The sequence below is a fragment of the Brassica napus genome, chromosome A7, assembly GCF_020379485.1.
Source record: "Brassica napus cultivar Da-Ae chromosome A7, Da-Ae, whole genome shotgun sequence".
Lineage (NCBI taxonomy): Eukaryota > Viridiplantae > Streptophyta > Magnoliopsida > Brassicales > Brassicaceae > Brassica > Brassica napus.
Genome location: NC_063440.1, coordinates 5,775,592 through 5,783,617, shown reverse-complemented (window position 1 = coordinate 5,783,617; position 8,026 = coordinate 5,775,592). Strand labels below are relative to the sequence as shown.

Below are 8,026 nucleotides of genomic sequence, written 5' to 3'. Positions count from 1 at the left end.
ATGCGCATCGATCGATTATTCTTCCTCTCGTCGACCTCTAAGTGGTCAGCTCGGGTGAAATGTCTTTTAAGCTCCAAAATGCTCCAAAGTCATAGCTTTACTCCGAAATGCACCTGAACCTGAAAACATACCTAGAAGAGTAGAAAACATAGATATATATATAGTAAAATACTTATATACCATGGATAAAAATGGGTCAAATCCAAGGTATATCAACTCTCCCAGACTTACCCTTTTGCTTGTCCTCAAGCAAAACATACATGCAGTCTCTCTGAAAGAGGTTTGAAAATATTTAGGGAATTAAGATTTTAAAACATAGAAATCTTGCTTCAACAATTTTGCAACCACATTTAAAAAGTCCTAATCACAAAAGCACACTATGCAATATCCTAGCTTAGCAACCATTTCTAACATAACACAACTCATCAATTCACGTCTGACATCCCCTGTACTGATTTAATTTCTTAGCATAAATATAAAGTGAATGCTTTACTTTGGGAGTATCGATCACAGGATGCAAGGATTTCAGACAGGTATCTGGAGCAGCAAGAAAAAGTTAGTTACTAGTTTCTCTCTCTCTAAATTTCTCTCTTGAGTCAAAGTCTGCTTCCATTGCAGGATCAGTGACCAAGATTGGACAGGCTTCCATGAATCAAAACTTAATGGTGGTTGCCACCAAGTTCTGTTCACTTCTTTTTGACCTATATCCAAGAGTTCTTTGCGAAAGCGAGCCTTGAAGATTGCCGCCTCCAAGTCCCGTTTCGAACTCTTTTATTTGAGTCTTTATGAATCAAGCCTTAATGGTTTTAGCCACCAAGTCCTGTTCAGACTCATCCTAATTAAACAACAGATCTTATTTAAATTTATTATTATTATTATTATTTTGTTTTTTTTTAAATACTCACTAACTAATCTTGGGTTGAAATTTAGAGAGAGAAAATGTGATAAATAATCTAAACCAGGCGTTACCTTCCAGACCTGTCTGAAGAATCCGATCCCATGTATACCAAGCCCCAAGACAAGCGGTTATGTCAGGTTTAGTGTTGGAAATCAGCTTTGGTTACTTCATACGTACGGTTCAAGGTAAGTGTGTAGTTGATAGGTTGATCCGCTTTAGCATCTTTATTGCTATCTGCAATCAGTAAATCTAAAATGATGCTAAAGATTGGTTAGATATTCATGTTTAAATCAATATAGGATTATAGTCCCTATTTTCAATAGCTAAGCATAATTTATTTGAAATTCTTTTTTACATAAGAATAAAATAAATTATATCAGTAAATCTTCCCCCAGACTTAAATTACACTGTCCCAGTGTAACTCAGCCGGAGTAATGATGAATAGTTTATAATGTACGAAATGTAACAAGTAAGGAAGATACATCTGACCGGATTAGATATCGATCGATGTGTAAGTGTTACATTGATAGTCGTGTGGTTGCCTATGTCGAACGATGTCGACGTCTCGTCGTCGGTCGATATTCAGGTCCTCCTACTTGGGTCTCCTAAATCTGAAAGAAATAAAACAAAAGAAATTAAATGCTAGCTAATAAAACCAATGTAAAATACCTAATAGTGGGTTGCCTCCCACTCAGCGCTTGGTTATAGTCATTTAGCTTGACTGTAGTAGTGATTGGCTATTGGGTGGAGAAGCAGCTGCTTGTTGGAAAGCAAGCATCTACGTCATCTCTGCGCATTCTGGACCACGATGCAATGAAACTTCTTGTGGCCTCATCATTTCTTGTCCATTTGTCATCCATCTTCTCAAGTACTTTGGAGTTGTTCTGTAGCCTTTCTTGAATGTTGTCAATTCTGACATGGTGCCAGCCTATGTTGTCATAGGCGTATGCTGAAAGTTCTGTCAGTTCCTTTTGCATTGACTCTACCGTCTTGTGTATCAGCTGCTCGCCGATTGGTGTAGACTCGGCGTCGATCGATGCAATTATGTGTTCGTTGGTCGATCTCGGCGAGTTGCCATCGATCGATTTCGCTAGCGTCCTGTCGATCGATGCTGATATCTGATGTTGAGCCGCGAGTTGCCTCTGAATGGCTTTGACTTCTTTCTGTAGCCATTTTGCGTGGTTGTCTAGTCCACTGATTTTGTTGTCGAATGGAAAGTAGATGTCATCGCAGCGTTTGTCAAGTCGTTCCTCCATGGTGTCTAGAGCAGTGTAGATCTTGGATGTGATCTTGTCAACCTCTGCTGCTGTGTAAGGAAGTAACTCCACAGGTTTCTTGCCATCGATCCAAGGCCCTCGTAGCCTGTCGATCGATCCTGATTTTGCCTGCAAAAAACTTTGATTAGTAATGTTCTCAATATCCTTTTGGGCAAGAAGTAATTGACTAGACAGTTTGTTTAAATATGTCATGACTGGTGATATAAAACGGTCATGCATATCCTCGTAAGTCCTCAGCCTCTCATTCATGGCTGAGACTTTGGCGTCGAGCGATGTGAAGGTACACATGTCGATCGATGTGGCTGGTTGTTGGTCCTTCATGCGAATGGTGTCCAGATCTTGCTGTAGTAGCTCGATTTTAGTGCTTAGCCAGTCCACGTTGTTGTTGAGAGGGCAATAAACGTTGTTTATCCTTGTGTCGATGTATGAGACTTCCCATTCATCCCTGTGTTGTGTTGAACATTGCGGTTTTGCAGGGATCTGAGCTGTAGGAAGACTGACGTCGATCGATGTTGCACGTGGTGCGTCGATCGATGCTGAGGTCGTAGCTTCCTTCTCAAGTTGCTGACGTAAACTCTCAATTTATGTCCTCATTTCTGCCATACATCTGAAAAGCTCATTGTAGCCTCGATCCAAAGGCTGATGTGTGTCTTCTACCAATGTTTTGAGCTCCTCTCCTAGTTTCTCCTGAGCTCCACAAATACCAAACACCATCTCATCGATTTCATCTTTGGTGTAGAGTTCTGGTGCCAGTCTTCTGAGTGTGAAGGAAGTGGCATGTTCTGGAAGACAGATGTGGCTCTCTTCAAAAAGAGATGCTCTTTCCAGTATTTTCCTGATGTTGTCCTTTGTGACAGGTATCATCTCACCAGCTACGCCTCGTGCGTGTCCACGCTCATCTCTGTAGACTCCATACTCGTCCCTTTGTTCCCAAGTGAACTTTCTGGCTCCGTTCATGTCGAAAGCGCGGTTCCCACATTAATATCGTTTGTCGATCGACGTCGGTTCATCCCTATCGATCGACGTTGGTGTTACCCTGTTGATCGATGTCTCCGTTGTACCGTCGATCGATGCTTGCCCTTTTGGTTGGTGTGATAGATCTGGGTTGATCTCTGTTGTGGTGACTCCTGCGTGGTTGTTAGGATTTGTTTGAATGACGTCTGGAGTGCCACGTTGCTGTGAGAATAGGTTGTCAGGTCCATTGGCCACTTGAAGGATGTCTGCGATGTCCTCTCTGGACACTTGTAAGATCCTTCCATCCATTGCACGTGCGTTGCCATCTGGGTCCCTGAAAATACCAAATTCATCAGGTGTTAGAAAACCGTAATCAATGTTTGCATAATCATTCAACTTAGAAATAGAAAGATTAGGGTTTAGAGTAGTATCGATCGATGTAGATACAGTTACATCGATCGATGGCAGTGTAATTTCTGCAGAACTTGTGTTCTTGAGATGATTGCTCTTCATGGATTTTTCTGTTGATGTAGAAGGAAGAGTGTTCATCTTTTTTGCTTGTGTGTTTGCTCTGATGTGTGTAGGTGGTTTCGGAGGTGCAAAACGATTTATATAGGTATCTATAAACCTAGTTGGGGAGGGAATATTCTCATGCTCTTGGATTTTCGCTGCGGCGCGAATATCGATCGATGTTCCTTTACGTGTGTCGATCGATGTGAGCGGTTGTTTTGCTGGACGAGGGTGGGTATCGACCGATGTGGAGTGCACAGCGGCGAAGGATGTTGGAAACATGTTGGTGAACTTATGTGTTTCAAGTCTTTCATCCTACAAAGACATTTCTATTGCACGTTCTTTCCAATAATCCTCATCGTATTCCTCGGTATGTTCCTCATTAGGTAAAGTAATTACAGTGTCAACTGCAAAACTTTCATGGAAACCACTGTCTGCCCAACTGCCTATGGAATAATCATCATGTCCTCTCTTGCTTGGAGGTTGGAAGGCAAAATGTTGGTAACAATGTTTTGGTGAAGCGAAATGGTCAAGTGGGTGCATTACGTCGAGTGACGTGTTGTTGCGGTCATCGGTCACCATTGACACATTGGAATCGATCGATGAAAATGTTGGGGTGTTGTGGGAACCGAAATTCACACTGTCGATTTCCGTTTAAATAAAGAAACTAGGAAAACCCTAATTTCCCAGAGGACCCGGATATCTGCTAATTACCACACGTCAAGCAATCAGAACACGAGAATAACAACGATAAAAATAAGAAATCGAAAAGAGAGCAAAGTAGATCTTATTCCGAATCTGCGTATGAGCGTTACAACAAGGTATAAGCCTGGGCTCGAGAGCTGTCGGCGAGATTGCTAGTTCTAGCAACCCTAAGACGGCTAAACCTAATTGAGTCGCATCTCGAAATAACAAAAACGGAAAATTGCCTAAATTGCTCTAAGTGCTAAGTTTTCTCTGAAAAAGTCCTCCCCTCTTGCTCCTCGCCTAGGACTCCTTATATACTAGCTCCAAGGTCGGTTTACGCTTTTACTCTTCTGCCTTTAAGCCGTCATAGCATAAAAATGGAGATATTCCATTTTCCCGATCTTCACAATTATCTTCAAAACTTCCGTATTTATCCGCGGAAACTTGACATTTATCCTTCCTCGTGGGCCAAGCGTGAACCATGCTGTGGTTTACGGGCTTTTGGTTAGGAAAAATCGTAGGATGGGCCTCGAGTCGTGTTTTAGGTCCCTTTGGGCCGTCTTCCGACTCGACACGTTTACTACGAGTTTTCCGCGGTTTCTAATCCGCGAAGTTTGATTGATGAATCGGAATAGCGGAAAACATGGACTGAGCTTGCTACGGTCTTCGGGAGATAGCATTCGAAGGTTTGACGAGAATGCAAGAACTGGTGTCGTATCGATGTTCGGAAAGGTTCAATCGCTACACAGCGACCGATCTTTGGCTAGAGCCCGGTCGCTACGTAGCGACCGAGCGAGACGAGTGCTCGGTCGCTACGTAGCGACCGAGCTTTGGCTTGAGCTCAGTCGCTACGTAGCGACCGAGCGGGACGATCGCTCGGTCGCTACGTTGCGACCGAGCCCTAGCTTGAGCTCGGTCGCTACGTAGCGACCAAGCAGGACGATCGCTCGGTCGCTACGTAGCGACCCTTTTCGAGCTTTCGTCGGACATCTCGATTCTTTCTTCCGTAAAGCTTTTACGTAAGAAAGAATCTATTTCGAAAAGTACTCTTCGGAGAAATTCTTATTTTCTTCCTCGGACGTTTTGAATGTTAAATTTGTCGTAACCGTTTTTGACCCCAACAGGTGTCGATCGATTATGAGTACTCCGTTTGGTACTCCGATTCATACGCTGCTCCACAATGGCATACGCCAATGAAGCCGAGTTCTTTCCCATAATCCACAGAATTAATGACCTTTCTCTTAGGTCGGATGGGGTCGTAGTGGATGTTTGGGTCTATGAGCGTTAGACACAATTTGTTCTTGTTCATGTCACATACGGCTCCTACTGTAGCTAGGAAAGATCTTCCAAGCAGAAGTGAAGAGTTCCAGTTAAGCTCGATGTCTAGGACAGAAAAGTCTACAGGGACAAGGGCATTACCAATCTGTACCTCCAGATCTCTTATGATACCTCCTGATCGTTTCTCTAAAAGATCCACGAAGGTGAAGGATTCTGTTGAGGGTTCGATGGTCAAACCAAGTTGGTCTGCCATGATCCTAGGGAGGATACTAACTGATGCTTCTGTGTCAAACATTGAATGGGGAAATTCAACACCCTTGACTACGCATGGTATTGCAAACTTCCCAGGATCACTCTTCTTCGTCAATGTGATCATGTGTTTCATCTTCTCTCTGACTTGATGAAACATTCTCTTAATGTCTTCCTCGGTTACCTTTGTTTCTCTGAAGAACATCCACAACCGGTGTGTGAAGTAAGCTTCATCAAAAGGTTTTTCGATTGGGATTTTGAGGACTTGTTTAGTGAAACCATCCATCTCCTTATCGTTAGCTTCCCTCTTAAGGTTTTTAGGAATTTTCTCCTTTCTCTTCCTTAACCTTCACCCTTCAGATTCTTGTTCTTCTTGAACAGATTCTGGTGAATTATTTAAAGCATTGGGTTTTGGTTCGGGTGGGTTTGCTAATGGTTTAGGTGGTGGTCTGAGTGCGTTGATGTAATCATTATCGATTGAGGGTAACCGCACTCGGTATGTCAGAGGTGCCTGTCGATCGATGGGAGGTGTGTTGTGACGATCGACGTCGGACTCACTCTGTCGATCGATGGTTGGCTCAATCGACCGATCGATTTTATCATAGAAAGGGGAGGATGGGTGAGGATGCTTAGATGCGAATTCTTCATGAGTTAGAATTCGAACCACATTGCATTTAGTCGATTTGGCAGACGACGTCGATCGATGACTGGAGTAATCCGTCCATCGATCTTCATCATGGTCTGTCGATCGATGCGAGTTCATCGACATTGGTCGACACCATTGGGATCCGCCGAGACTCATGGAGCTTTCGATTTCGAAATCTCCTTCCTCAAGCTTTTCATTTCTCACCACTTGCCAGAAATCATCATCTATGATGGCATTTACGTGGTGTTTTCCTTTGTCGGCTCCTGCCTCTCTAGCGAAAGCTTCTTGCCTCTTTATAGTCTCGCCCGTCTGAATTACTTGGGTTTCAAGTTTTCTCACCTGAGTCCCTAAGGTCTCGATTTTGGTGTTCAGATTGTTGTAGACAGAGTCTATCTTACCGTTGAAATCCACAGTGATTTGTTGTTGTCCCAACAGTACTCGATCAAGCATCTCTTCGATCTTGCTTTCCTGAGTCTGGGGTGGTGGATTTTGGTAGTAAGAGTTCGAGTAGCTCTTGCTGTTGTTGAAGGGTTTTTGAAATTGTGAATTTTGGTTACTTCTTTGGCCATTTCCAAAGAAGTTTCTGTTTCCGCCCTGGTTTCGAAATTTCTGGAATCCGGTACCTCCGATGTAATTCACATTTTCTTCTCCTTCGGTATCTGCTACTTCTCCTTCAGCTGAACAGACTTGCTTCCTAAGAAGCTCGTGCACCACATCTAACTTAGCTCTTACTTCGTCCATCTGTTCCTTCCCGATAGAGGCTACAGACTTCTTCCGTTCAGAGTCAGTGTTTTTGGTGCTGCTGCTGTTAGCAAGGTTTTCGATAAGTCTCACAGCTTCCAACGGATTCCGAGTAGTGAAGTTTCCTTCACTCGCCGTATCAAGGGCCATTTGATACTGTAAGGCGAGACCTCGGAAGAAAGTGCTTAGCAGCTGCACTTCGTTAAATCCATGGTGTGGACATTCTCGCTGGAAGAACCTAAATCTAATCCACGCATCTTTGAAGGACTCTCCAGCCTTCTGCGAGAATGTGGAAATTTTGTTCCGAAGTTCTTCAGCGCGCGCCTCATCGAAGAAGTTTCGTAAGAAAGCATTCTTGATGTCGCTCCAGGATGTTAAAGATCCTGTGGGTTGCTGCCTAAGCCAGTGCATGGCTTCTCCATTCAGCGTGTATCTGAGAAGTTTGCACAGCAGGTAATATTTGGGAACTCCTTCCATCCGAATAGCAGCGATTAGATCCTCGAACCGTTCCAAATGGTCCATAGGATGCTCGTGCGGTAACCCAGAGTAGGGTATCTGCAACACGAGAGTGTAGTATTGAGGCTTCAGCTCGAAATTCTGCTTCTGGATCTCCAGAAGTCGAATAGCTGATCTGTTGGAATAGTACTCATCTGGGCGATTGTAGTCGGCCAGTGTTTTCGATCGAGCGTCCTCATCTACAGGTTAAGCAGCTCCTGTAGCATCAGCATCAGGGATTACAGTTCCCTGAGCATCTATTTTCTGACATGTTGCATTACGCAGATGACC

The 8,026-nt window shown here is 43.7% G+C and overlaps 1 non-coding gene across 1 annotated transcript; it reads left to right on the top strand.

The window, feature by feature from the left end:
• The first annotated feature begins 7,445 nt into the window (after positions 1-7,445).
• LOC125576753 lies at positions 7,446-7,552 on the top strand. The gene has a single exon (XR_007315179.1). It is a non-coding gene; the product is annotated as a small nucleolar RNA R71 (small nucleolar RNA).
• Positions 7,553-8,026: the final 474 nt, after the last annotated feature.